This window comes from Electrophorus electricus, unplaced genomic scaffold (assembly GCF_041902795.1).
Source record: "Electrophorus electricus isolate QZ-2024a unplaced genomic scaffold, ASM4190279v1 Scaffold53, whole genome shotgun sequence".
Lineage (NCBI taxonomy): Eukaryota > Metazoa > Chordata > Actinopteri > Gymnotiformes > Gymnotidae > Electrophorus > Electrophorus electricus.
In genome coordinates, this window is record NW_027658771.1 from 270,235 (window position 1) to 296,319 (window position 26,085).

At 41.4% G+C, this 26,085-nt stretch overlaps 2 long non-coding RNA genes across 3 annotated transcripts in view; one reads left to right on the top strand and one right to left on the bottom strand.

Moving 5' to 3' along the window:
• LOC145656170 (uncharacterized) overlaps window positions 1-26,085 on the bottom strand; it is a 541,800-nt gene that overhangs the window by 235,647 nt on the left and 280,068 nt on the right. The gene's annotated exons all lie outside the window — the stretch shown is intronic.
• LOC145656178 (uncharacterized) lies at window positions 7,163-10,017 on the top strand. Its single transcript, XR_014121874.1, has 2 exons — window positions 7,163-7,254; window positions 7,403-10,017. It is a non-coding gene; the product is annotated as an uncharacterized LOC145656178 (long non-coding RNA).

A 26,085-nucleotide genomic window follows, 5' to 3' on the forward strand; every position in this document is an offset into this window, starting at 1 on the left:
CTACAGGAGCCCACCCTCCGGACTGATGAGTGCGGATGAGTCTCTGGCGAACGAGCTGAATACATTCTTCGCTCGCTTCGAGGCTACATCTAGCAGCGCTAATGCTAACGGCGCTAATGCTAGCAGCGCTAATGCTAACGGCGCTAGTGCTAACAGCACTAATGCTAGCAGCGCTAGTGCTAATGGCACTATCGGCGCAGCCAATGGCACATGCGCGGGGCCCACCATAGAACAGCGCCCTCTCATCGTCACGGAGAGTGACGTGAGAAGAGTGTTTAAAAGGGTGAATACCAGGAAGGCGATGGGAGCAGACGGTATCTGCGGGAGGGTCCTCAAAGCCTGCGCAGATCAGCTAGCCCCGGTATTCACCGACATCTTCAATCTCTCCCTGACGCTCGGTATCGTCCCGTCCAGCTTCAAGCGATCCACCATCCTCCCCGTCCCGAAGAAACCTCGACCCTCCGACCTCAATGACTACCGACCTGTCGCCCTCACATCAGTCGTGATGAAGTGCTTTAAAAAGCTAGTCGGAGACTTCATCACATCTTCACTGCCAGCCTCCATGGACCCAATGCAGTTTGCATACCGCCACAACCGCTCCACTGACGATGCAATTGCACATCTGCTCCACACTACACTGACTCACCTGGACGAAGGGAGGGGAAATTATGTTAAAATGCTATTTGTCGACTACAGTTCAGCATTTAAGACTATCATCCCCTCCCTACTCACTACTAAGTTGGGGGATCTAGGACTGCATACATCCCTGTGCGACTGGATCTCCAACTTCCTAACAGACAGACCACAATCAGTACGGGTGGGCAACTGCGCCTCATCCACCCTCACCCTCAGCACTGGAGCTCCTCAGGGTTGTGTCCTAAGCCCCCTGCTCTACTCACTGTACACCTACGACTGCACAGCCACTTCCAGCTCCACCATCATTGTCAAGTTTGCTGACGACACCGTTGTCATGGGTCTGATCTCGGACAACGACGAGAGGGCCTACCTGGATTAAACACCTGGAAAACTGGCGCCAGGAAAATTATCTCCTCCTAAACGTCAGTAAGACAAAGGAGCTGATCGTGGATTGCAGCAAGAAGCAGGAGCGGCACTACCAACCTGTGAGGATCAGTGGAACCACGGTGGAGAGAGTAGATAGTTTCAGGTACCTTGGTGTTCACATCTCGCAGGACCTGTCCTTCAGACTGCCCTCCAAGGTACTGCGGAACTTCTATACCTGCACTATCGAGAGCATCCTCACGGGGAACATCACAGTCTGGTTTGGGAATAGCACCAAGCAGGACAGACAAGCACTCCAAAGGGTAGTGCGTTCAGCAGAGCGCATCACTCACACGGAACTTCCTGACCTGCAGACCATCTACTACAAGCGGTGCCAGACCAAGGCCAGGAGGATTGTGAAGGACCCCACCCATCCCAACAATAGACTCTTCTCTCTGTTGAGGTCAGGGAGGCGCTTTCGCTCCCTGAAGACCAAGACAGAGAGGCTGAAGAGCAGCTTCTTCCCACAGGCCATTCGGGCCCTGAATCAGGGAAACTGATAAACTGTGGGGACCACCACCACAATGTAACATAACTGTATATCTGTATATATATATTTATATTCAATGACCTTGTTACACAACAACTGTAGATATGTTATTATACGAAATGGATCTGTACATTCTGTAGATTGTGTACATATATACACAACCATATACATTGTACATTGTGTATATAATCATAATATACATATATTGTACATACATTGTTAATATATTTTGTACATACATAGAATATATATATTTATCTTTGCATATATATATTTCACATATAGAGAATGTCTATATTTCTCTATGCACCCCTGTTTTCTTTTCCTCAGTTTGGACAGAGCACTCTCCACCATTTCACTGCGAGTTATGCTGTGTATGACTATGTATGTGACGAATAAACCAAACTTGAACTTGAACTTGAACAGTACTTGTGGTAGCCTTTTTAACTAAGTGTACTTAAAATCAGACATTAGCACACTAAAACATTAAAGCATTAAGATAAAAGATAAATCCTTTATGCAAATGCAGTTGTTTCTTAAAGATTGTTTCTTTTAGAAATATAAGTTCTTATCACACCTGTATTAGAATATGAGCCCAGGAGAGTAACCCTAGAACACTAGGAACATTTATTTTACAATTTCCTTGCAAAATCACAAGCCTGATGTGAATATTAAAATAAGAACAACAAATAGATACACCTGTTATCATTTTATTATCCATCTTCACATAATATAGGGAAGGTGCTTATGTGCTCATTTCTCCTTTGTTAAAAAAGCACTGACATTTTGCTGCATCAAACATTTGTGTGCCATGCATTTAGTGTGTAGCATAACAACAAACAAATTCTGCAAACTCCTACTTTATGAGCATTAAAGGCGGTTGGGCAGAGTGTTGAGTGAAGCTTCAGAGCTTGACTGTAACCTTGTTATATTTCAATGGCAATGAGGGCAGTACAGGTAGTGACTAAGAGGCTTTCCTTCCCAATCCCTCTGAATGTTGTCTCTGACAACATTCCAGACAGCACTTTAGAGAAAACAGTAGTCCAATGGCAGCAGACAGGCCTTTTTAGGGATCACCACTTACAGAGTCTTACCAAGACACCCAGTAGCTTTATTTTGTTTGGGACGAAGCCTCTATCAGAGCCGTATTTCATTCTACCTGATTCAGCTGCTGCTTGTATGATGCATGTTGGATGAATCTCTTACTCTGCTCCTCAGCTAAGAGAAAGCTCTCCATCTCGATCTGAGGAACAAACTTGGATTGTGTGCGTGGCTCCAGCACAACCACTGGTGAATGCGCACGCAGTGTCCCAGGAGCCGCTCTGTGGTGCAGGTGGAGAGGGGAGGTGGGCGGAGGCCCGGGGCGTCAGCTCACGCAGGGTTGTAGAGGAGGATTGGAGTACTGGACATCGCTTACATGGAGGGCCATGTCTATGAGCACTTTGCCAATGGCAAGCACGACAGCTACCAGATCGACTACCGCCTCATTGTGGGCGACACAGAGCCAGCCAGATTGCAGCTGTCGCCTCGCGACCCTGAGCACCAGGGGCCATTTGGCCACAACACATCTCATGGGCATGAGACTGCAGCTCAGCGCTACAGCGCCACGCGCATCCAGGCTGGCTACGAACCAGAGAGGTGAGACTCCTACGGTTTCAAAGGAGTGCTGATCAGCAAAATTAACCATGTTTGCATCACTAGGTTAACGTTAGTGTCACTAAACAAGTTCATTAGGAGTGGACTTTATTTTTCTTTTGGATTGTGTACTTTTAAACTGTTGCACAGACTGGGTTGGGTTCTCAGTGATGTGCAATTTTAGCCCAATTCCATATTGTTGGTCTCAGAAGAACACATTCCTTTCGGGGATTATCATCACATAAAATAGACCTATACATTTACAGTCTCTACAGAGAAATACAGTCATGTCATAGTATAATAAAATGTCCTAATGTGTAAATAGTGATGTTTACTCATTTATAATGTCCAGCACTACTCAAATATAACTGCTTGCCTTCTTTGCCCATCATATTAACATTCCCATGTCATCAGAGTAAAAAGGACCATAAATCTGATTAAGAATTATATTATCAAGACCGATATAATCTGTGTTGTAGAACAGATATGAAAACATTTTGCCATAGCAATGCTCAAAAGCATCACATTCCATTTGTTTTACAGACCCATATCTCTGTACATTTCAATTTACAGAATGGACTAAATTAACTTCCAGGTGTTTAAAGCTCAGTTGGGGGCTGTGTCAGATCCTTTGTGAATAACATAATAAAGTTGAGTATTGGGCAGCCTGACCACGGCTTCAAAACGATTGTGTGGATTTGCTACATCACCAGTCCTCCTTTTATAAGCAAGATGATTATTTCAACCCAAGTCAAAAACATTTTTGTCTCATCCAAACGTAAATTTCACACGTCAGACCTGAACTGGGCTGGCCAGCTAATAGCGTGGACAGTAAAACAAAGGCGCATCGCCCGTCTGTTCTCTCTCACTTCACATCCAAATCCAACTGAAACGCACTATCAGTATTTCAGTTCCATGCCGGAGCTGAGAGACGTGAGCGCCCTTAAAATGTCCCGTCGTCATCCACCACGTTGAGAGGATGAGAGTTTTCTCAAACTGAGCAGGTCGAGTCTTTAAAATGTGTAAACTCCAACTGTGATTCTGGGTGATTTAGCTAAGGGCTAGACTTTCGCTTGACTTTGAGAGATGCCACAGAGGCTAGTCTGTAACGGTCGCAGATGAAGACCAGCTGTGTTCCTTGACGTCGTTTTTTGTTGTCTGAAGTACGCGACGCTATCGTCTTGTGAGTAACCCGAGAAGCGGGATTTTCATTCACATTCACTAAGAATAAAGCATCATTGTTCAGTCTTGGAAGTATATCACACTAAATCCGTGTGTACTACTTGAGTACGATAATGACGGTTGTTGTTTGCATGCTGCGAATGCGAGACATCGGCTCTCCCGAATAAAAGGATAGCACGTCGAAATGGAGAAAGGGCAAAGCGTAACGAATAGAAATAGCTTTAGCATCCTCGGCCAACACCCACTGGATAAATATTTCGATCCGCGGATCAGTAAAACGCTTACGTTTTAACTCTGTTTACATGAGAGCACAGACAGAATAGCCTTTCTTTAGCGTACATCTACTTCTGATGTGACTTGTATTTGCTAGGTTGTTAGTATAATGTATTTTTAGTATCAGTTTTTCTTTGTTTGTTTGTTCTGTGGTCTTTGATTCAGTGATTTTCTGATCCTGCCTGGCTTCATTGACTTTACCTCAGATGAAGTGGTGAGTACTTTTGCAAAATGCACCAAAACAGCTCAGCAGGTATCCTGACATGCCCCATAAGGGCTTACCAGTGTGTGTGTTTCAGTAAATACAGCACATCTAGTAATGATTTAGTGGAGGGGGCGGGATCTTCCTAATTAATTAGTGAGCTGGCGGTCTCCTCTACCTTCAGTGAGATGGAGGAGCTGAGTCAGTTGCCATGTAGTGTGAACACGACTACAACAGAGGGTGGAGTGTGGCATAGTGTAAGAGAGGGATGAAGGAGTGCAAATAAGATGTGCAAAATTGGTGGTGTTGGCATCCCAGGTGCATAGGGTGTGTTGTCACAGGCAGAGAGGCTGAGGGGTGTGTGGGTGTGGGTGTGTGTGTGTATGACAGTGTGAGGGAGGCACGAACCAAAATTCCCATGTGTAATGGATATGGGATAGTATATATTGTGGTATTTATATTTGGTGTTACATTTTGTGTGTGTGTGTGCTAGAATGTGGGAGAGAACGTAGGATGTTTTTGTCTGTCTTACCACAGGGAGATTAAACTGATGCCCTGCTTATAAAAACAGCAATATTTGTGCTTTGAATGAGCACATCCAAGTCACTTGAAGTCAAATTAATAATGGGATAGAGATGTGTGCATATGTGAAAGCTGTCCAAAGTAACACCCCAAACTGTTCTTATCTTTGTGCAATGCATAGTCTGTATGAAAATACAAGCATGAACATAAACAAAGATAATTGTTCTGTAGAACATTGGTTCCTTTCTGTTACCATTTGCGTCTGTCATTCAGGATCTGACCTCTGCTCTGACCCGGAAGATAACCCTGAAGACGCCGCTTATTTCCTCCCCCATGGGTACTGTGACTGAATCCTCCATGGCCATCGCTATGGCTGTGAGTATCCCCCACACACTCAAAACCATGAAGTCCTGTTGCTTTTCCATTTAGCTTTCTGTGATTTTGTATTACAGCTCATGGGCGGTATTGGGATCATCCATCACAATTGCACCCCAGAGTTCCAAGCAAATGAAGTCCGGAAAGTTAAGGTGTCAAACTTTCAGTGAATTGTCTTAATAGGAATATAATGAACAACACGTTGAACATGCAGATTTACACACAAGCTTCCCTGAGGCCTCTCATCAGCAGAGCAATATATGGTGTCATGGCAGAAATTCGAGCAGGGCTTCATCACGGATCCGGTGGTGATGAGTCCACAGCACACGGTCGGAGATGTGTTTGAGGCCAAGGTGCGACACGGCTTCTCTGGAATCCCTGTCACCGAAACCGGCAAGATGGGCAGCAAGCTTGTGGGAATCGTGACGTCACGAGACATTGACTTCCTCTCAGAGAAGGACTATGACCGGCTGTTGGAGGAGGTTTGTGATTCATCTTTGATTGTACATACAATATACAAAAGGTTTTTAAAAACACAAATGAATCACATATGACATACAATGCTTAAAAATATAGGTGGAATAGAACTATCATGAAATTGTGATATTTCTGTGTCAGTGTGTGAAAGAGGGCAATATATATATATATATATATATATATATATATATATATATATATATATATATATATATATATATATATATATATATATATATATATATATAAAAATAAAAAATGTGTATATATATATAAGTGTGTGTGTGTGTGTGTGTGTGTGTGTGTGTGTGTGTGTGTGTATAAAATCACATTCTTTAAACTCACATCTTTTTGTGATTTATTTGTGATATTTGCCAGGCAATGACAAAGAGGGAAGATTTAGTGGTTGCACCAGCAGGTGTTACACTCAAAGAGGCCAATGACATCCTGCAGTGCAGCAAAAAAAGGTCTGATTCTTCATCTTTTCAGCTTGAGAAGTGAAACTGCTTCTAAAGGACTTTGAAAGGTTATTTTCACTTCTCCACTTCTTCTCTGAGTAACGGGTCGGTCGTGGGGACGCTTGTTGATTGCAGGTAAACTGCCCATTGTGAACGACAGTGATGAGCTGGTGGCTATAATTGCTCGCACTGATCTGAAGAAGAACAGAGACTACCCTCTGGCCTCTAAAGACTCCCGCAAACAGCTGCTGTGTGGCGCTGCCATCGTTACCCGTGAGGATGACAAGTACCGGCTGGACCTGCTCGTGCAGGCAGGAGTGGACGTGGTGGTGCTGGTAGGTCTTAAGGTCCTAAAGGGAGTGGGATTAGTCTCCATCCTGAGTATGGTGCCTGAATCAAATGACAAACTATTTTTGCTATGAGGCTGTGTAACACAGGACTGTGATTGGACATAGTGAATTTGGTCTGAAGGCTGTGTCTATTGTTTTAGGACTCATCTCAGGGAAACTCGGTGTTTCAGATCAGCATGATTAACTACATTAAACAGAAGTATCCTGAGCTCCAGGTGGTGGGGGGGAATGGTGAGTCACAGTTCTCACATTTGCTTGTTCTGTAAACTGAGAGGGTTGAGGTAGGTAAGAATTGATGGTGTTTGGTTCTTTTCATTTGTTGCTCTGTTCACTTTCATCCTTCTTCTCTCTCGCTCTGTCTCTGTGTATGTCTGTGTAGTAGTGACAGCTGGTCAGACCAAGAATTTGATTGATGATGGTGTGGATGCTCTTAGAGTGTGGATGGGTTATGTTTGATAAGACATCGTATACCAGAAAATTGTTTAAAAGATGGTAATAGCTAAACCACCAGACATAATAGTGATGGATAAACAGCAGAAAAGAGCCATAGTGACGGATGTAGCAATCCCAAGAGATAGCAACATCAGCAACAAGGAACATGAGACGCTAAAAGAAGAGGAAACACTGGCTCTGGTAGCAATCAGAGCACCAGGGTTTTAGGGACGATGACCATCAAACTGGGAGAGTGGCTCCAGCAGATCCCAGGAACAACATCCGAGATCCTCATCCAGAAGAGTGCAGTCGATGGAACACTTGGGATACTATGCAGGCAAATGTATATATTGTAAATTCCTGTTCTTTTTTATCAACATTCTTAGAACATAATTACTGTTCTAAGTTTACAACATCTGGTCGAGGTTTTCGTTTATTCAAGATGCATCCTGTAGTGCTTTTTCACATTTTTGCACTATTTCTTAATTTTGAATCAAATGTTTCAAAAATAATACAATCCACAAGGAAATGAAAACGAGAATTAAATCAAACGTATTGTTTCAGAAAGATTACTACTCATTCACACACCAGGACGCTACATCTTCTGGAGTATTATGCTCACGTTTCTAAACTTTTAAACATTATAATGTATTTCAGTTATGGAAATCAGTTAAACACTATAGGAAGGCCTACAACAGGAATGTTCTACAAATACCTTCCTACTCCAGCACCCCTAATTGTCCACTCCCAATGGTGGGATATCCCTGAATAACAGTTATCCACCAAAAACATGATTCACTGACTCATGAACAATGTCAACAAATCTACACACACACACACGCACGCACACACACACACACACACACAGCAGGTGGGTTTTCTGTGGTGGCAGATGGGTCCAAGTGGGCTCATACTGGCCCTGCCCACATGTCGCCTCCTGCAGGTGTCAACCGTAGCCACTGTGCTCCATGTGCCCTTTCTCCTCTGCCACTGCTGGGAGAGGGCTCTGCCCACCCTCCTGACATGCTCTGCTACGCCTCCTGCATACCCCCTTTGTGCTTCAGACAGAGGCCAAAACCACTGGCTTTGCTGGTTCCAGGAACAGCCTGAGGTTGTCCAGGAGAGTGAAAGAATGCTATACCTTGCAAGGTATGATGGTCTTCATTGAAATGGGGGTTAAAAACATTTCAAGCCAGTGTTTTGTGCACTGACATCCCTCCTGCTACCGAAGGCCACCCGAGTGTTTCTTGTGTTTGTGAGTGTGAGGCAAAGGAGTGTGAAAGTGTTTGTGTGGATCAAGATGTAAATGCATGAAATGAAACGTACTGAGGCTATGTTTATTGTCACATATTTTATATCTAGAATGTTGGCCTACCTCCAAGTGAATTTGCACAAAGACCAAACATTTGTGTGGGGTATTTGTTTGTGCATGTGAATATAGATGTGTGTAGTTCAATGGTGTATACATGTGTACATGTGAGTATGGATGTGTAAGTGTGAAAGATGTGTGTGTGTGAATTATATATTTGTTGGGGGCACATTCATATACTGCCACACTGCTATTCTCTCTGCTACTTTCTGTTTTTCAATTGGCAGAGTGGATTAGGGCCTGTCAGAGAGACTCTGAGAGATCTGGTGAGCCCTGATTGTGATTCTTTTTGTTTCTTTCTCTCTCTCTCTCTCTCTCTCTCTCTCTCTCTCTCTCTCTGTGTATGTGTGTGTTTGTGTGTGTGTCTCTTGTCAACACAGTGAATAATTTTGATTTTAATTGGTTCGTTGTCATGACATTATCTCTCAACTCTCTCAACCGTCTAAATCACACGCGCACACACACAAACAGTTGACACCCCCCATCCTATAGTCCACATTCATTCATGAGAAACAGAAAATTTCAATTTGAAATTTATTGGATTGAATAACAAAGATCCTTTTCTTTAGAACCATGCACAGCATGGACATGACAATGTTGTGCTAAATGGTGTGATCAAACCCTATCATCATCCTTCCCAGCAAAGCCCTGATCTACTCCTTCTGTAGTGAGCTAAACGCTATTAATAAACTCCCAAACTCCTCCAGTGCTCTCTCACCATTCTGAGCAGAGCCTGTGCCAGGCCTGCAATTTTATCAACTACATCACAGCTCTGTTTTCTCTCTTCCAAATGTGTAGAGAAAACACACACACACACACACACACACGCGCGCGCGCGCTCTGTATTCTGACAGTCCCTGCAATGCTCCACTGTAATCCTCTTAGCCTGTAAGCGCTGGGCTCTCCCTGCAAACACACCCTAAACCCAGCACAGCATGGGACTATGTGGAAGACCACTTGCACAAACATCGACCGCACAGCTCCTTTTGCCTTTGCTTGCTATAGTTTCAACTGCTCGATGCACTGAAATGCCAAATACAGAGGCTAAAGCTCGAACACATGCGCCATGAACCAGCTGCACCCATTCCGAGGTAAATCAAATACACAGTTGCCATTGTTTAAAAAAGCTTTTTGAGCTTTTTACATTTTATTGATTTATTTTTTTTTAAAGAACATGAGGACTTTTTCATTTTTATTTTTTCAGAATGCTAAATAGTAGTAGTCCCAGTAATTTTGTAGTTCCAGTAGTATCGTCATTCAGGTCTCCTTTATCAGGTTTTGGATGGATTGGTAGAAGTTCATATTGACTGGTTATAAACATAGTTCTGATGTAGTCAAGCACAGCGTCTGTCTCTTTGGCCAGTTGGTAATCATAGCCTTTTTATGTGCTCGGGAAACCTTTCTGCATACTACTGATTTCTTTAGCTGGTCCTCCTTGGGAAGTGTGTGGTCCCATTGAGCAGTACAAAGCTTCCCCAGCCATGGCTCTTCCCATGCGCTGCTGCTTAGTTTTCTTCCCCACTACTTTGTCCCATAACGTCTTCAGGTTCTTTCTTTCACACTTTGGGTTTTGTTTTTCACTCTGTAGAGCCTCTCTTTCACTCTTCAGGTGTTGTCTTTCACTCTCTAGAGTCTCTCTTTCACTCTTCAGGTGTTGTCTTTCTCTCTCTAGAGCCTCTCTTTCACTCTTCAGGTGTTGTCTTTCACGCTCTAGATCCTCTCACTCTTCAGGTGTTGTCTTTCACTCTCAAGATTCTCTCTTTCACCCTTCAGGTGTTGTCTTTCTCTCTCTAGAGCCTCTCTTTCACTCTTCAGGTGTTGTCTTTCACGCTCTAGATCCTCTCTTTCACTCTTCAGGTGTTGTCTTTCACTCTCAAGATTCTCTCTTTCACCCTTCAGGTGTTGTCTTTCACTCTCTAGATCCTCTCTTTCACTCTTCAGGTGCCATCTTTCACTCTGTTCATTTTTTGTCTCCTTCTGCTTCTCCTCCAACTGCTTCCCACTACATTCCTCCTCAAATTTTCCAATTTTAACACAGTGTCGTTTTCTAATTTCCTTCGTATCTACTCTGTCAGGTAGTTCTTGTTGCAATCTACTCATTGCTTTTTGTGTGTTCCTGTCCAACAAAATCTTCGTTTTCTTCTTCTTCGAAGATCTTCTGTGAGAGCAGCAGAACTGCATTTTGCTGCTGCAACCTCCCATTTCTGTCAACAGACTGACCAATTTTACCTTTGTCAAGCAGATTATAAGAATAGCTATTATGACAATGGTCAGTGATATTATGACATCACAGTTTTGGTTTTGTTGACAATTCCATTGTCATCACACAGAATAGAATAGAATAGAATAAACGATTGTGGGCTTGCTTTGTTTTCACTTTAGCCTTAATTAGATTACTTAGATTCATATGTTTGCTTTAGATTTGCCTTTTTACATTTTATTTATACCATGAAAAACAATACAGAAATAATTAAAGAAGTCAAAGCCTTTGTCACAGTCTCTCCAGACATGCCTTTCTCTGGTTGTCAAAAAGACAAAAGAGATGACTGTGGACTACAGAAGGATGCAAATGCCTCACACCCTAATACATACAGTGAAGAGTGAGAACATACACTCTCTTAAAATCACAAACAATCTCTCATGGTCCCTGAGCACTTTTTCCTTAGTGAAGAAAGCTCTGCTTCCTGAGGAGACTGAAGAAGGACAGCATGTCCGTCATCCTGATCTGGTCTGCAACAGCATCATAGAGAGTGTCCCGACCTGCGCCATCGCTGTCTGGTACTGGCACTGCTCCCCCTGCTCTTTTGGATTGTTTAGTTGAATTTAGCAGTCTGCTCTCAAATTTTCTGTGCCTGTTTTCTGGGATTCTGAAATTCAGGCAATGTTTTTGTTGTTCTTCTGCAACACTATTAAAACTCTGAACTCCTCAAACTATTTTACTTCTCTAAGTAAATCTGTCACACATTTGTCTAGTACAGAATTATTAGATTTCTTTCTTTGACCATAAGCAAGATACACACATTTACTTTGCACATTTACATATTTCTTTGTCTGTTTCTCTCTATCGCTCTCCTTTTCTCAGAGAGTTGGATAAGAGATTAAGGACACTTCCTGAGGCAGAGAATGATTGGTCAGTAGTACATTAGAATGGCCCTACATACATTTCATCATTCCATATCTTTTCAGTGGTTATCAAAACCATTTATACACTTTTGCAGTTAAACAATGTTAAGATATTGATTAGTGTTTCAGTCAAATCAGTCTAACTCTGAAAGTATGTGTTTACCTTCCATATGAGACGCTATTTAAGACTACACACACATCAGATTTTGCAATGAAAATAAAAATGATAAAACAAACAAAGGGAAATAGTCTTTTTAACCTCTTGTTTGCTAGCAGAAAGCAAATAGAGCCTATAGGGATAAGAGAGAAAGAGAAAGAATGACATAAAAAATAAGAATGAGATAAAAAGAGATCCAGATACATGAAGCACATGTTGATGAGGGTTGGACTTGCAGAGGCCACATGGCAGTCACGTTAGAAGTGTTGATGCAGTAACTGCATCTGCAGCTAAACTAATGCTGCGTGCGTGTGTGTGTGTGCATGCGTGCGCGGGTCTGTGTATATGTGTATCTTTTTCCATTCTCCACCAAAAAGAGGCCAGGAGGCAATTGTCTCTCTAGAGATGTAACACACTTTCTGCAAACATATCATCAGATAATGGCAGAACACCTTACAACACACCAATGCATATCTGTTTACATATACAGTTGAATCATGAGAGATTATGCAAGGTGAGAATTATGATTTTAATGTCCTCTGGTTCTATGGCTTTTGATACAGCCTGTGCTAACTGAACATGGTTTTTCTTTTCTCCAAGACAATTGTGTCTCAGTTTTATTGCAGCTTAATGGTTTAATGCTTGGTTCCTAATATACATATACATATACATGCATGCACCCATACACACGTTTTTTCCTTGACAAGCTCTTATAGGCCTCTGGACTAATTAATCCCCAAGAAAAGTGAAATGACAAATATTTATATATATACACACACACAGCGCTTCACTTTTTCCACATTTTATGTTATGTTACAGCCTTATTCCAAATTGGATTAAAAAAAAAAAAATTCCCCTCAAACTCCTACACACAATACCCCATTATGACAAAGTGAAAAAATCTTTGTTTGGAGTTTTTGCAACTTTATTAAAAATAAAAAAACCAAAAATCACATGTACATAAGTATTCATAGCCTTTGCTCAATACTTGGTTGAAGCACCTTGGGCAGCAATTACAGCCTCAAATCTTTTTGAGTATGATGCTACAAGCTTGGCACACATATTTTTGGGCAGTTTCTCCCATTCTTCTTTGTAGAACCTCTCAAGCTCCATCAGGTTGGATGGGGCGCGCCGGGGTACAGCCATTTTCAGATCTCTCCAGAGATGTTCAGTTGGGTTCAAGTCTGGGCTCTGGCTAGGCCACTCAAGAACATTCACAGAGTTGTCCTGAAGCCAGTCCTTTATTATCTTAGTTGTGTGGTTAGGGCCATAATAATCATAATAATTCACTAAAATGATTCATTATAGCTAATGTTTTGAAATAATGAAATCATAGTGTCTGTGATTTCTTTTTTGTGTAAAGTGTCAGACTTTGTTTTTACTAAGATGTTGGGCCCATCAGTACCACCCTAGCTGCTAAGAACTGCTACTTCCTTTACTGAGCCTGTATTCCTCTGTTCACCACACTGCACTCACACTCAATGTGCAACACAATTAATGTGTGAAGAATTGTGAGTTTACTAAAATCTAATGGCTTTAGTTCACTCATTACACTTTAGTAAATCTAAACTCCAATTTCTTTTTTCTACTGAAAAAGAGATGAGCAATAGCTAATAATTAGTAATAGCTACTCTGCAATCTGAAATGTTTTTTTGTTTGTTTGTTTGGCATACATATTACCTCTTGGATTTTAAAGTTCTTTGAATCACAAAGAAAAACAATACGAGACAGTATGATGCTGCAGTAATTTAATCAAAAGAACAAAATTGATTATTCAGAATAAATTAACAGACAGGAATTAGGTCAAACCTTCTAATCATGTTTTTGTCAAATGTAATACTGTATACATACTACATTAAAATGACAGAAAAAAGAAAAGTATAGGAAAATGCACTATTAAATGCACTATTATGAAGTTATGCATATTGGTCAGCATCATCCTCAGTTATAGCCTTCATCTCAGTTGCTGGTTTGTCTTCCTCCACCTTCTGAATTGGTTCCTTCATTGCATCTATTGCCTTCTTCAGATTGAGATTGTCCTTTTCACTCAGTGGGGCCAGTGCTGGGGTAAGGATTGTCTTGATTTGAGTTATTCTTTCCTCGCATCTGTTGTAAAACTCCTTCCTGTTTCTTGCTGCAAGGCTGTTGATACCATTTTGGGCAGATTCGCATTCCTTCCCTAACTTGTCAATCTCTGCAAGGAACTGAGGTGAGTTTGGATCCATGGTCATCAGTCTTCCCAGAGTACTGACATTGTTCATCAGGTACTGGACAGACACCTCAGTGTAAGTGGTAGACATCATGTTAACCAAATAGGCATAGGCAGAAGCATTCAGAGCATTAGTGTAGATTTTGTCTTTGACAAACATGCTGTAGGTGTAGTTGTTCTCTACAGCTATTTCAACAGTCTGCTTAAAATGTTTAAGATTTTCACTAAGAGTGGTCTTAACAATGTTTGAAATGATCTGAAAGAAGTGCACCAGTTTCTCCCACTGTTCTTTCACCTGCCCCATGATTTCCAGGCCTCTCGCTAGCACCACAATTCTCTTGTTGAAGTCGATCTCCTTGAGATTATAATGTTTCAGCTCACTCACAATTTCAGCAAGAGCTTTTTTCTTCTGATCCAAGTTGTCCATAGTCTTCTCGTTCCGTTCATTTGCAATTTTTAGCTGGGTTTCAGCCATTTGTAGACGTAGATGAGATTGTTTTAAGTGCATCTGGACCACATCTGTATTTGCTGAGTCATAGATTTGCTGTTGACTTGACTCGGGGGGTGCTGTCAAGAAAGATGGCTGATTTGTAAAAGACTTGCTTTTGGAATAAAAGGCCATGGCCCTTACATTCAGTTCGTCAATGGCTTTAATAAGCTCCTCTGTTTTGGCATCATCACATTTCCCCTCTGGAGCATATTTACCTAGCTCTGTTAAAGTGGAGATACCCTTGTCACAAATGCCTAGTGCCTCGGATTTAATCGGGCATTCAGCTTCTTGCTGTATATCTCTGCTGACTTGCTGAAATAGTCCCACCAAGTAATCAGACTTTACCGTTTGCTTCTCCTGATCATACACCTCAGGCCAATTTATTTCCTTACCTTTGCAAAGTTCTTCCATTTTCTCAACCACTAGTAGAAATGTTATAGATTTAGAAAATATGTTACTTGTTGCTAACATTTCATCCACGTTACTCTTCATTCCAGTGGCCATGTTTCTGTGGCTTTCAGGAGTGCCTTTTCAGTTTTTGATCACATGTGTTATGGCTTTTGGTGTAATAGTGTCCGCTGGAGATAGGTTTGGATAATTTGTCCTGGAAGAAATTCTGTTGCAAATGCACAGGCTATTGATATTGCTTGCTCTGACATACTTGATATTAGCTTCAGGCCAAAAAGGCCCCATCCACTTGGCAAATCTTTCATTGCTTGCTGGTAGGCCCTTCTGTCCTCAGCTAATCTTTCATTAGCCAGATTGAAAGCAGCCTCGGCCCTGTCGCTTGCCTCCTTAGCTTCAGCCCGTTTAATCTTTGCTATCTCAATGTTTTTCTTGATTTCTTCCATCTCCTCATCATGACTCTGTCTTGCATTCACCAAAGCCTCCACCAGTTCTTGCATCAGCTTGATGATATCTGAGAATTGTTTCTCAGTCATGATGGCCAGGTTTAAGTAGTCTGATGATATGTGCGCAATGTTCTGAAGCTCAGCTGGTAAGAAGGCTTGGACAAGACCATCATCCTCCTGTATTATGAGCCCAACTGAGTTTTTGATGTACTCTGGAACCTGTCCGGTGTACATACGAATTTGGTCCATGTTCTTGTGAGCAACATTAAAGGCTTGCCAGCAACCATTACATACTTGAAAGAGGCAGGCCCTAAAAGAATTGGGGTATCTGATGAATTTGAACCCATCTTTTGGTGGATTTTTATTGATGGAGAAGTCATCTGCAGCAGAAATGCGTACCAGCTGAGCCAGTAAATCGATGGAGACGGGTGCCGGCAATAGATACTGCTCCCAGTTAGCATAGGGCTGCATCAGCAGCATCATGTCATTTCTGTAATCCTGTGCTTTGGTGAAACTCTTAGTAGCTTGGTTGAGCTTTAACAGCGCCATTGTTTTCCCTAAAATAGAGTAAGGCAGAAAATTTGCGATAATAAGGCAATCAGGAGATTCAGCATTTATTATTTCTGTACTATAAAGCAGTTAGCACTAACAACAACAGCACCTGCAGTGTTTCATCCACTAAACAATTTCAGATTAGAACACATCATAAGTTACATGTGGTTGCTTAGTAGTTTTTTTTTCCTTCACAACAAGTGAAGTAAAATTAGTAGAAAGCAGAAAATAAAACTATTTTAACTACCCAACAATTTTACAAAATTAATACTCTTTGATTGATGAGCATTTAAATGCTTTTTTTTCATAAACATTGTTTTTCATAAACTTCATTATGGTGTAGACTTCAGCAAATTCACTATACAGTATATTTCATAAAAAAAGTTGATGAATGTAAACAGAAATTCATATTATGCAAACATAAACTCACAGAAATCTGTAGAGGATAGAATAGAACGGTTTGTACCTGAAGTACTGTGGATACCTCTTGAAGAAGTGAGTAGTTGAAGTAGTAGCCTACCAGACTAGATGCTGTTCTGCTCCAAAACAACAACTTTGATATCATCCTTTCATATTTGTCAGCAAAACAATATAACTTTGTCCTGCAAACATATGCAATCTGAGTTGTAATTCTGAATTCTACAGAACAGCTTTACTTCCTATAACTACTGAAATGTCTTTATTTTTCGTGTCTTTATTTGGATCCCCATTAGCTGAGGTAGCAGCTGCTCTTCCTGGGCTCCACCAACAAAACTGTGTACTCCCATGATCATAGTTGGTAACTTGTTCCATACTGTGGTGACCAAGACAATACAGATCTGCACGCTGCACCTGTTTTGGGTTTTGGTTTAACTAACCTGCCTGGCAGTGTGACTATGTTGAGCTCTCGCATAATTTATATTGTGTTTACTATCACAGATATTCCTAAAGACGCCCATTAGACCGCAGGCCAGCCTCTCCTGAGCTCTGAGGCATGAGAGAGGCATGCTCGCTCTCCTTACTGACAGGGCAGTGTGAGGCTTGCAGATTCATTCTCAGCTAACCAGAGCTTAGACAGCTCTTTCCTGACAGCTCCCCTGGGAAACACCACAATGAAAGCATCTAGGGGAGGAGAAACTGCTGTTTTACCATAGACTAAACCCATATATACTTTGTTTTGTTAATAACAAATGCCACAGTAAAGTCAAGTAATACGATTCCGACCATCATTTTCTTGTAAAAATATCTTGTCGATCATTTTTGTCAGTGCTGTGCACGTAGAATGATCTGCTTTATAGGCATGCTTGAAATCAACGATTCATTAAGTGAAAAATAGTAGATTATATGCTCAAGAACAACTTTTTCCATTAGGTTGCTCAATACAAAAGAAACTAATTCCAGGCAAAACGCACCATTCTAAATTTGATAATAATAGCCCAAAAGTAACACCAGCAACCTTTGAAAGGATGATCAATACAATGTTTGATAATAATAATAATAATAATAATAATAATAATAAGAAGAAGAAGAAGAAGAAGAAGAAGAAGAAGAAGAAGAAGAAGAAGAAGAAGAAGAAGAAGAAGAAGAATTTTATTCTAATTAAGAAATTACGGGCATTTCTTGTTACCCAATGACACTTTACAAGTTCATACAATATAAAAAAGGTCAAATAAAATATAAAGAAGATTCAAATATATAAATAAGATAACAGGATGGAGTAAAACTGGTTAAAAAATAGACATAACATTGATGCAAGTGCATACTATAGTAACCAATTAAAGGTTGAAATGATCTCAGACAAAGAGATGAGTTATGAAATTCTTGTAAATGAGCAGCTGGAGGAAGAAGCCTTGGGTCTGCAGCTCCAGAAACGCCAATAGTGCAGAGTGTGATGTGAGGGACAGAGAGCAGATGAGTGTCAGAGGGATGGAGACAGAGTGAAGGAAAAGACATATGAGGAACACCAGAAAGGGATGGACAGGTCAGACCATGAGGGCAAAAACCAAGAGAAGGATTTTGTACTGCACACAGCCACGAACAGGAACCCAGTGTAAATGTTTGAGTGTAGTAGTTATATGTTCCCTTAAGCTGGTGTGTGTAAGAACTCCAGCAGCCATTTTCTGAATGTTCTGCAGCTTCTTTAACCTACAGACAGGAAGCCCATAAAGAACAACACTGCAGCAGTCTAATCAACATCGCACAGCACTGTATTAGCCTAATCAGCATCACACAGTGCTGCAGTAGTCTAACTGGTATCATACAGAACTGCAGTAGTCTAGCTGGCATCACACAGCACTTCAGTAGTCTAATTAGCATCACAGAGCACTTCAGTAGTCTAATTAGCATCACACAGTGCTGCAGTAGTATAATCATCATCAAAAATGCGTAAATAAGAAACCTTGTATCAAAATTTGCATGCCTATATCCTTACACATAGATATATTTGCTGACTATTACGCCATTGTAACATTTTTTAAACAAATTAATTGCAATAACTAAACAATTGAATAATTTAAATTTAATGTCTCTTATACAATCATAAAGCTGACTAAGGCTGACAACCAATCAATAGGAGAACTTCTACCTTAAAGGATTAGTGTGACGGTTGAGTCTAAGGCATTGTGGGAATTGGAGAAATAATTGAATCATGTAGGTGTAACATAATGAAGAGAGGATAATTTAATAAAACATAGAAGGCTAAGGTTAGTCTAATTTTAATTGGCCCAGGCCATTCACTACCACTAAATGACTAAATAGGGATGTTGTGCCCTCTAGTGGGTGAGTCAGAGATAATTATGCAACAAAAATACTTGTGAAGTCTGGTATGCTTTATCATTAAAGTTGCTATAAGATCTTTTTTGGAAACACTTTGACTAAACTGTTTTATGTATTTGTAGCTACCAATAAACCTCTCTTGTAGGAGGATATATTCTGTATCTGTTAATTCTATGTGTACATTCAGCACATGGAATCTGCCAACATCCATTCCTGCATGTTCTTTCAGGATCAAGGCCTCTGGAATGGTGACTGATGTAGCAGAGCACCTAGGCAACTTTCAGTATGTGATAAAAATGAAAAATAATATTGAACAAGCTGGTATGCATGCACACATGTGCACACACAAGCAGACCTTTCTTAACCTCTACTCTTGCCAAGCCCAGTTCACCTGTTTCTTACAGTTTATGGAAGTTACTGTTTCTCCTTTCAATGTTCCTGTTATTAAAGACACATTTGTTACATATGTTTAATGTTCATAGGAATCATTATTTGTGACTTAATATTTTAATTTCAAAGAGCTGGACAAAGACTTTGAATTCCTCTGAACAGTACATGGAGATCAGATTACATCTCAGTAAGATGCATGATGAGATCTTGTACTGCAGCTTGTGTTCATTGTAGTTTTCCATGGAATGACCATGAGATTTGCACTAAATAGATGCCAGTCAGTTCAGTCAGCAATATATATTGCTAAAACGATTCCCCTATGTTCTAACAGGCAAAACCTGTATGTCTAGGTTGGATGTAATCATTGAATTAGAACTGAAATTTAATTAATTAGTAAGATGCACAAAATATGGTTGTTTTTGATTGTGTAATGTTTTCCTTTTCCACATATGCCTTTCAGCACTTTAGTTCTGTTTAGTGGTTTATATTTCAGTGGAAACAGGTCCTTACATATTCCGCAGAAAGCAAAAAATAAAAACAACTAAACAACTACCAACTAATAAAGATGTCAAGTTGAACATGGAAAGTCTTGTTTTGTTTATTCATCTGTTGTTGTGGTTTCTCTTTATGCCGTTCTGTTGATTTGTATCCACTTCATGGCAGGTTGAAAATGATTTGATTCTGTGAGACATTTGGAGGAAGTGTGAGTACAGAAAAAAGCATGTAACTGAAGCATGACATTCTTTAATAGGCTGTATCACTTTTTCTTCTGTGAGTCTGTGAGGACCTCATAAAGCATGGCTTGTGGCAAGTGGGTTAGTACAAGGGTAAATATGGGATAGGAGTGTCAGACGAGAGGCTGATGCCTCTTGCCATGAAGCAGACCCTCCAGCAGATCAGAGTGCTCCTGGACTGGGACAGTGGTCTGATCTCCTTCTTTGATCCTCTCAACAACAGATATGTGCACACCTTCAGACAAACATTCACCAAGCAAGCCTATCCATACTTCTATAATGTTTGTCCTGCTATGAGGGTGTTACCAGAATAGGCTGCAACCACTAAGGACATTATGCTAGTGTAATGGAAAAAAGGAACCTAGTCTATTGAAAATGAACACATTTCTACTTGATCATCATTTCAACAAGGGTGCACCGTGAGATAACATTTATTATGGTAATTATGGATGGCCTTTTCACACTTGGCCAAAGTTTTTGCTTTCGGCTCAGTTTTCCATTGCTCTGAGGTTGTCTGCTTAAAGGATTCAAACCTAGTTTAAAGGCAATCAGACTTTCTTTTGTTTCCTGTGATCATATACCTTAAATCATTTAATGTGATAATGTTATTTCTATTTAGGAGTTGTTTTCCTTGTGCACGCAGATGCATGCAATTGAGAAACCATTGTTTAGTGAAAAGAATCAAATTTGTTTGCAACTTCCTGGATTTTCATTTATTTGCAATTTTCCTCAAAACTGTTGTGAGAATACACACTCCCTGATAAACAAATATAAAAGGTTTATTGTAGATATTTCCTGTCCACTAGACACCTCCAATGTTTGCTGTCTAGCAAATGTCAGCTGGGTTTACTAGTTTCTGGGAAAACCCATATTATGTGTATCACCTTCAAGGTAACCTTTATAATCTCTGGACCTTTAGCTTTGCTGTTGATTTTCTCAAATACCCCAATATGGTCTTATGTAGCATTAATGCATGCTTTAAAATCTTCTAAGCCAAGTGAAAAGCACTCAGGTATTTACTCTTAAGTGCTGGTCATACTGCTGTTTTACTGTGATGTTTTCAGTGTTGTGTAATTACTGAATAGGGCTTAAATAAAACCATTGTCATTGTAAGAAGGCTCAGCAGCAGTACTCATCTACTGAAAAAACAAGATGTGGGTTAAGATGAATCTACTTCCCTTTTCATGTACACTGAAAAACATCAGTTTTTCAAATGCTAGGATATATTTTGTCTACAAACACATTTCTATTTATGGTCTTTCTTATCTTTTATAGCATCAAGGGTTCTTTGGAAGGTCAGCAGAAAATGGAAGAGAGGAAGCTGTGTGTGAGTGAATGCTTGTGTGTAATGTCATTTTCTATGTTGAGTGTAGCTCTGTGATGTACTCTGGAGAGCTGAAGTTTGAGAAGAGGACCATGTCTGCTCAGGTGGAGGGGGGTGTTCATGGCCTGCACTCGTAAGTCTTCGTCCTCTCTGCTCACTAAACTCCTACTACCGAATCCATCATGCTCAGTGGCTCTTTTAGGGAACACTCCACCAACTGTCAAGCAGTGCCACAAAAGCACTCAAGGACTGGAAAATAACCTGTGTGTGTCTGTTCTCACAGTTTGCAGGAACAGTGTTATAAATAATAATACACAGCAATAGACCCCTGCTGATCTCCACTGAAATCTGAATGGACATGAAGCTGACAATTTATTTATGAATAATTAATTCAGATAAATTGTGGGTTTCTAATAGATAACAGGGTCATGACATAATGAGTAATGCCTCTATAGATTTCTATTCATGTCGTCAAGTAATTCATGTACATACATTGAATTGAAATAAAACAGGCTTTGGCATGACTGGACAGAGCATTGTAATGTAAACGTCAGTACTATGCACATTTTGCAGTGTGGACTTTTATAAAGTCATGAGCTCTGTGCAGATATAGACTGTAGAGCTCTATATTGAATTGTGGATGAGCATATTAAAACCACAAGGCGGAGCTTCGAGAGAGAGAGAGAGAGAGAGAGAGAGAGAGAGAGAGAGAGAGAGAGAGAGAGAGAGAGAGAGAGAGAGAGGATGAAACAGCTGTTTAATGTTCAACAAATGGAAAGAAGAAGAAAATTATGAAAATCAGTAGAACTATTAGCAAAGTTGAAACTAGTTAATATTTTGTGACAGCAGAGTGGCTCTAGATCCCTGTGGCAGGGACTACGGACGATCACGGACTACAGGAGCCCACCCTCCGGACTGATGAGTGCGGATGAGTCTCTGGCGAACGAGCTGAATACATTCTTCGCTCGCTTCGAGGCTACATCTAGCAGCGCTAATGCTAACGGCGCTAATGCTAGCAGCGCTAATGCTAACGGCGCTAATGCTAGCAGCGCTAATGCTAACGGCGCTAGTGCTAACAGCACTAATGCTAGCAGCGCTAGTGCTAATGGCACTATCGGCGCAGCCAATGGCACATGCGCGAGGCCCACCATAGAACAGCGCCCTCTCATCATCACGGAGAGTGACGTGAGAAGAGTGTTTAAAAGGGTGAATACCAGGAAGGCGATGGGAGCAGACGGTATCTGCGGGAGGGTCCTCAAAGCCTGCGCAGATCAGCTAGCCCCGGTATTCACCGACATCTTCAATCTCTCCCTGACGCTCGGTATCGTCCCGTCCAGCTTCAAGCGATCCACCATCGTCCCCGTCCCGAAGAAACCTCGACCCTCCGACCTCAATGACTACCGACCTGTCGCCCTCACATCAGTCGTGATGAAGTGCTTTAAAAAGCTAGTCGGAGACTTCATCACATCTTCACTGCCAGCCTCCATGGACCCACTGCAGTTTGCATACCGCCACAACCGCTCCACTGACGATGCAATTGCACATCTGCTCCACACTACACCGACTCACCTGGACGAAGGGAGGGGAAATTATGTTAAAATGCTATTTGTCGACTACAGTTCTCCCTACTCACTACTAAGTTGGGGGATCTAGGACTGCATACATCCCTGTGCGACTGGATCTCCAACTTCCTAACAGACAGACCACAATCAGTACGGGTGGGCAACTGCGCCTCATCCACCCTCACCCTCAGCACTGGAGCTCCTCAGGGTTGTGTCCTAAGCCCCCTGCTCTACTCACTGTACACCTACGACTGCACAGCCACTTCCAGCTCCACCATCATTGTCAAGTTTGCTGACGACACCGTTGTCATGGGTCTGATCTCGGACAACGACGAGAGGGCCTACCTGGATTAAACACCTGGAAAACTGGCGCCAGGAAAATTATCTCCTCCTAAACGTCAGTAAGACAAAGGAGCTGATCGTGGATTGCAGCAAGAAGCAGGAGCGGCACTACCAACCTGTGAGGATCAGTGGAACCACGGTGGAGAGAGTAGATAGTTTCAGGTACCTTGGTGTTCACATCTCGCAGGACCTGTCCTTCAGACTGCCCTCCAAGGTACTGCGGAACTTCTATACCTGCACTATCGAGAGCATCCTCACGGGGAACATCACAGTCTGGTTTGGGAATAGCACCAAGCAGGACAGACAAGCACACCAAAGGGTAGTGCGTTCAGCAGAGCGCATCACTCACACGGAACTTCCTGACCTGCAGACCATCTACTACAAGCGGTGCCAGACCAAGGCCAGGAGGACTGTGAAGGACCCCACCCATCCCAACAATAGACTCTTCTCTCTGTTGAGGTCAGGGAGGCGCTTTCGCTCCCTGAAGACCAAGACAGAGAGGCTGAAGAGCAGCTTCTTCCCACAGGCCATTCGGGCCCTGAATCAGGGAAACTGATAAACTGTGGGGACCACCACCACAATGTAACATAACTGTATATCTGTATATATATATTTATATTCAATGACCTTGTTACACAACAACTGTAGATATGTTATTATACGAAATGGATCTGTACATTCTGTAGATTGTGTACATATATACACAACCATATACATTGTACATTGTGTATATAATCATAATGTACATATATTGTACATACATTGTTAATATATTTTGTACATACATAGAATATATATATATATATATTTATCTTTGCATATATATATTTCACATATAGAGAATGTCTATATTTCTCTATGCACCCCTGTTTTCTTTTCCTCAGTTTGGACAGAGCACTCTCCACCATTTCACTGCGAGTTATACTGTGTATGACTATGTATGTGACGAATAAACCAAACTTGAACTTGAACTTGAACAGTACTTGTGGTAGCCTTTTTAACTAAGTGTACTTAAAATCAGACATTAGCACACTAAAACATTAAGCATTAAGATAAAAGATAAATCCTTTATGCAAATGCAGTTGTTTCTTAAAGATTGTTTCTTTTAGAAATATAAGTTCTTATCACACCTGTATTAGAATATGAGCCCAGGAGAGTAACCCTAGAACACTAGGAACATTTATGTTACAATTTCCTTGCAAAATCACAAGCCTGATGTGAATATTAAAATAAGAACAACAAATAGATACACCTGTTATCATTTTATTATCCATCTTCACATAATATAGGGAAGGTGCATATGTGCTCATTTCTCCTTTGTTAAAAAAGCACTGACATTTTGCTGCATCAAACATTTGTGTGCCATGCATTTAGTGTGTAGCATAACAACAAACAAATTCTGCAAACTCCTACTTTATGAGCATTAAAGGCGGTTGGGCAGAGTGTTGAGTGAAGCTTCAGAGCTTGACTATAACCTTGTTATATTTCAATGGCAATGAGGGCAGTACAGGTAGTGACTAAGAGGCTTTCCTTCCCAATCCCTCTGAATGTTGTCTCTGACAACATTCCAGACAGCACTTTAGAGAAAACAGTAGTCCAATGGCAGCAGACAGGCCTTTTTAGGGATCACCACTTACAGAGTCTTACCAAGACACCCAGTAGCTTTATTTTGTTTGGGACGAAGCCTCTATCAGAGCCGTATTTCATTCTACCTGATTCAGCTGCTGCTTGTATGATGCATGTTGGATGAATCTCTTACTCTGCTCCTCAGCTAAGAGAAAGCTCTCCATCTCGATCTGAGGAACAAACTTGGATTGTGTGCGTGGCTCCAGCACAACCACTGGTGAATGCGCACGCAGTGTCCCAGGAGCCGCTCTGTGGTGCAGGTGGAGAGGGGAGGTGGGCGGAGGCCCGGGGCGTCAGCTCACGCAGGGTTGTAGAGGAGGATTGGAGTACTGGACATCGCTTACATGGAGGGCCATGTCTATGAGCACTTTGCCAATGGCAAGCACGACAGCTACCAGATCGACTACCGCCTCATTGTGGGCGACACAGAGCCAGCCAGATTGCAGCTGTCGCCTCGCGACCCTGAGCACCAGGGGCCATTTGGCCACAACACATCTCATGGGCATGAGACTGCAGCTCAGCGCTACAGCGCCACGCGCATCCAGGCTGGCTACGAACCAGAGAGGTGAGACTCCTACGGTTTCAAAGGAGTGCTGATCAGCAAAATTAACCATGTTTGCATCACTAGGTTAACGTTAGTGTCACTAAACAAGTTCATTAGGAGTGGACTTTATTTTTCTTTTGGATTGTGTACTTTTAAACTGTTGCACAGACTGGGTTGGGTTCTCAGTGATGTGCAATTTTAGCCCAATTCCATATTGTTGGTCTCAGAAGAACACATTCCTTTCGGGGATTATCATCACATAAAATAGACCTATACATTTACAGTCTCTACAGAGAAATACAGTCATGTCATAGTATAATAAAATGTCCTAATGTGTAAATAGTGATGTTTACTCATTTATAATGTCCAGCACTACTCAAATATAACTGCTTGCCTTCTTTGCCCATCATATTAACATTCCCATGTCATCAGAGTAAAAAGGACCATAAATCTGATTAAGAATTATATTATCAAGACCGATATAATCTGTGTTGTAGAACAGATATGAAAACATTTTGCCATAGCAATGCTCAAAAGCATCACATTCCATTTGTTTTACAGACCCATATCTCTGTACATTTCAATTTACAGAATGGACTAAAT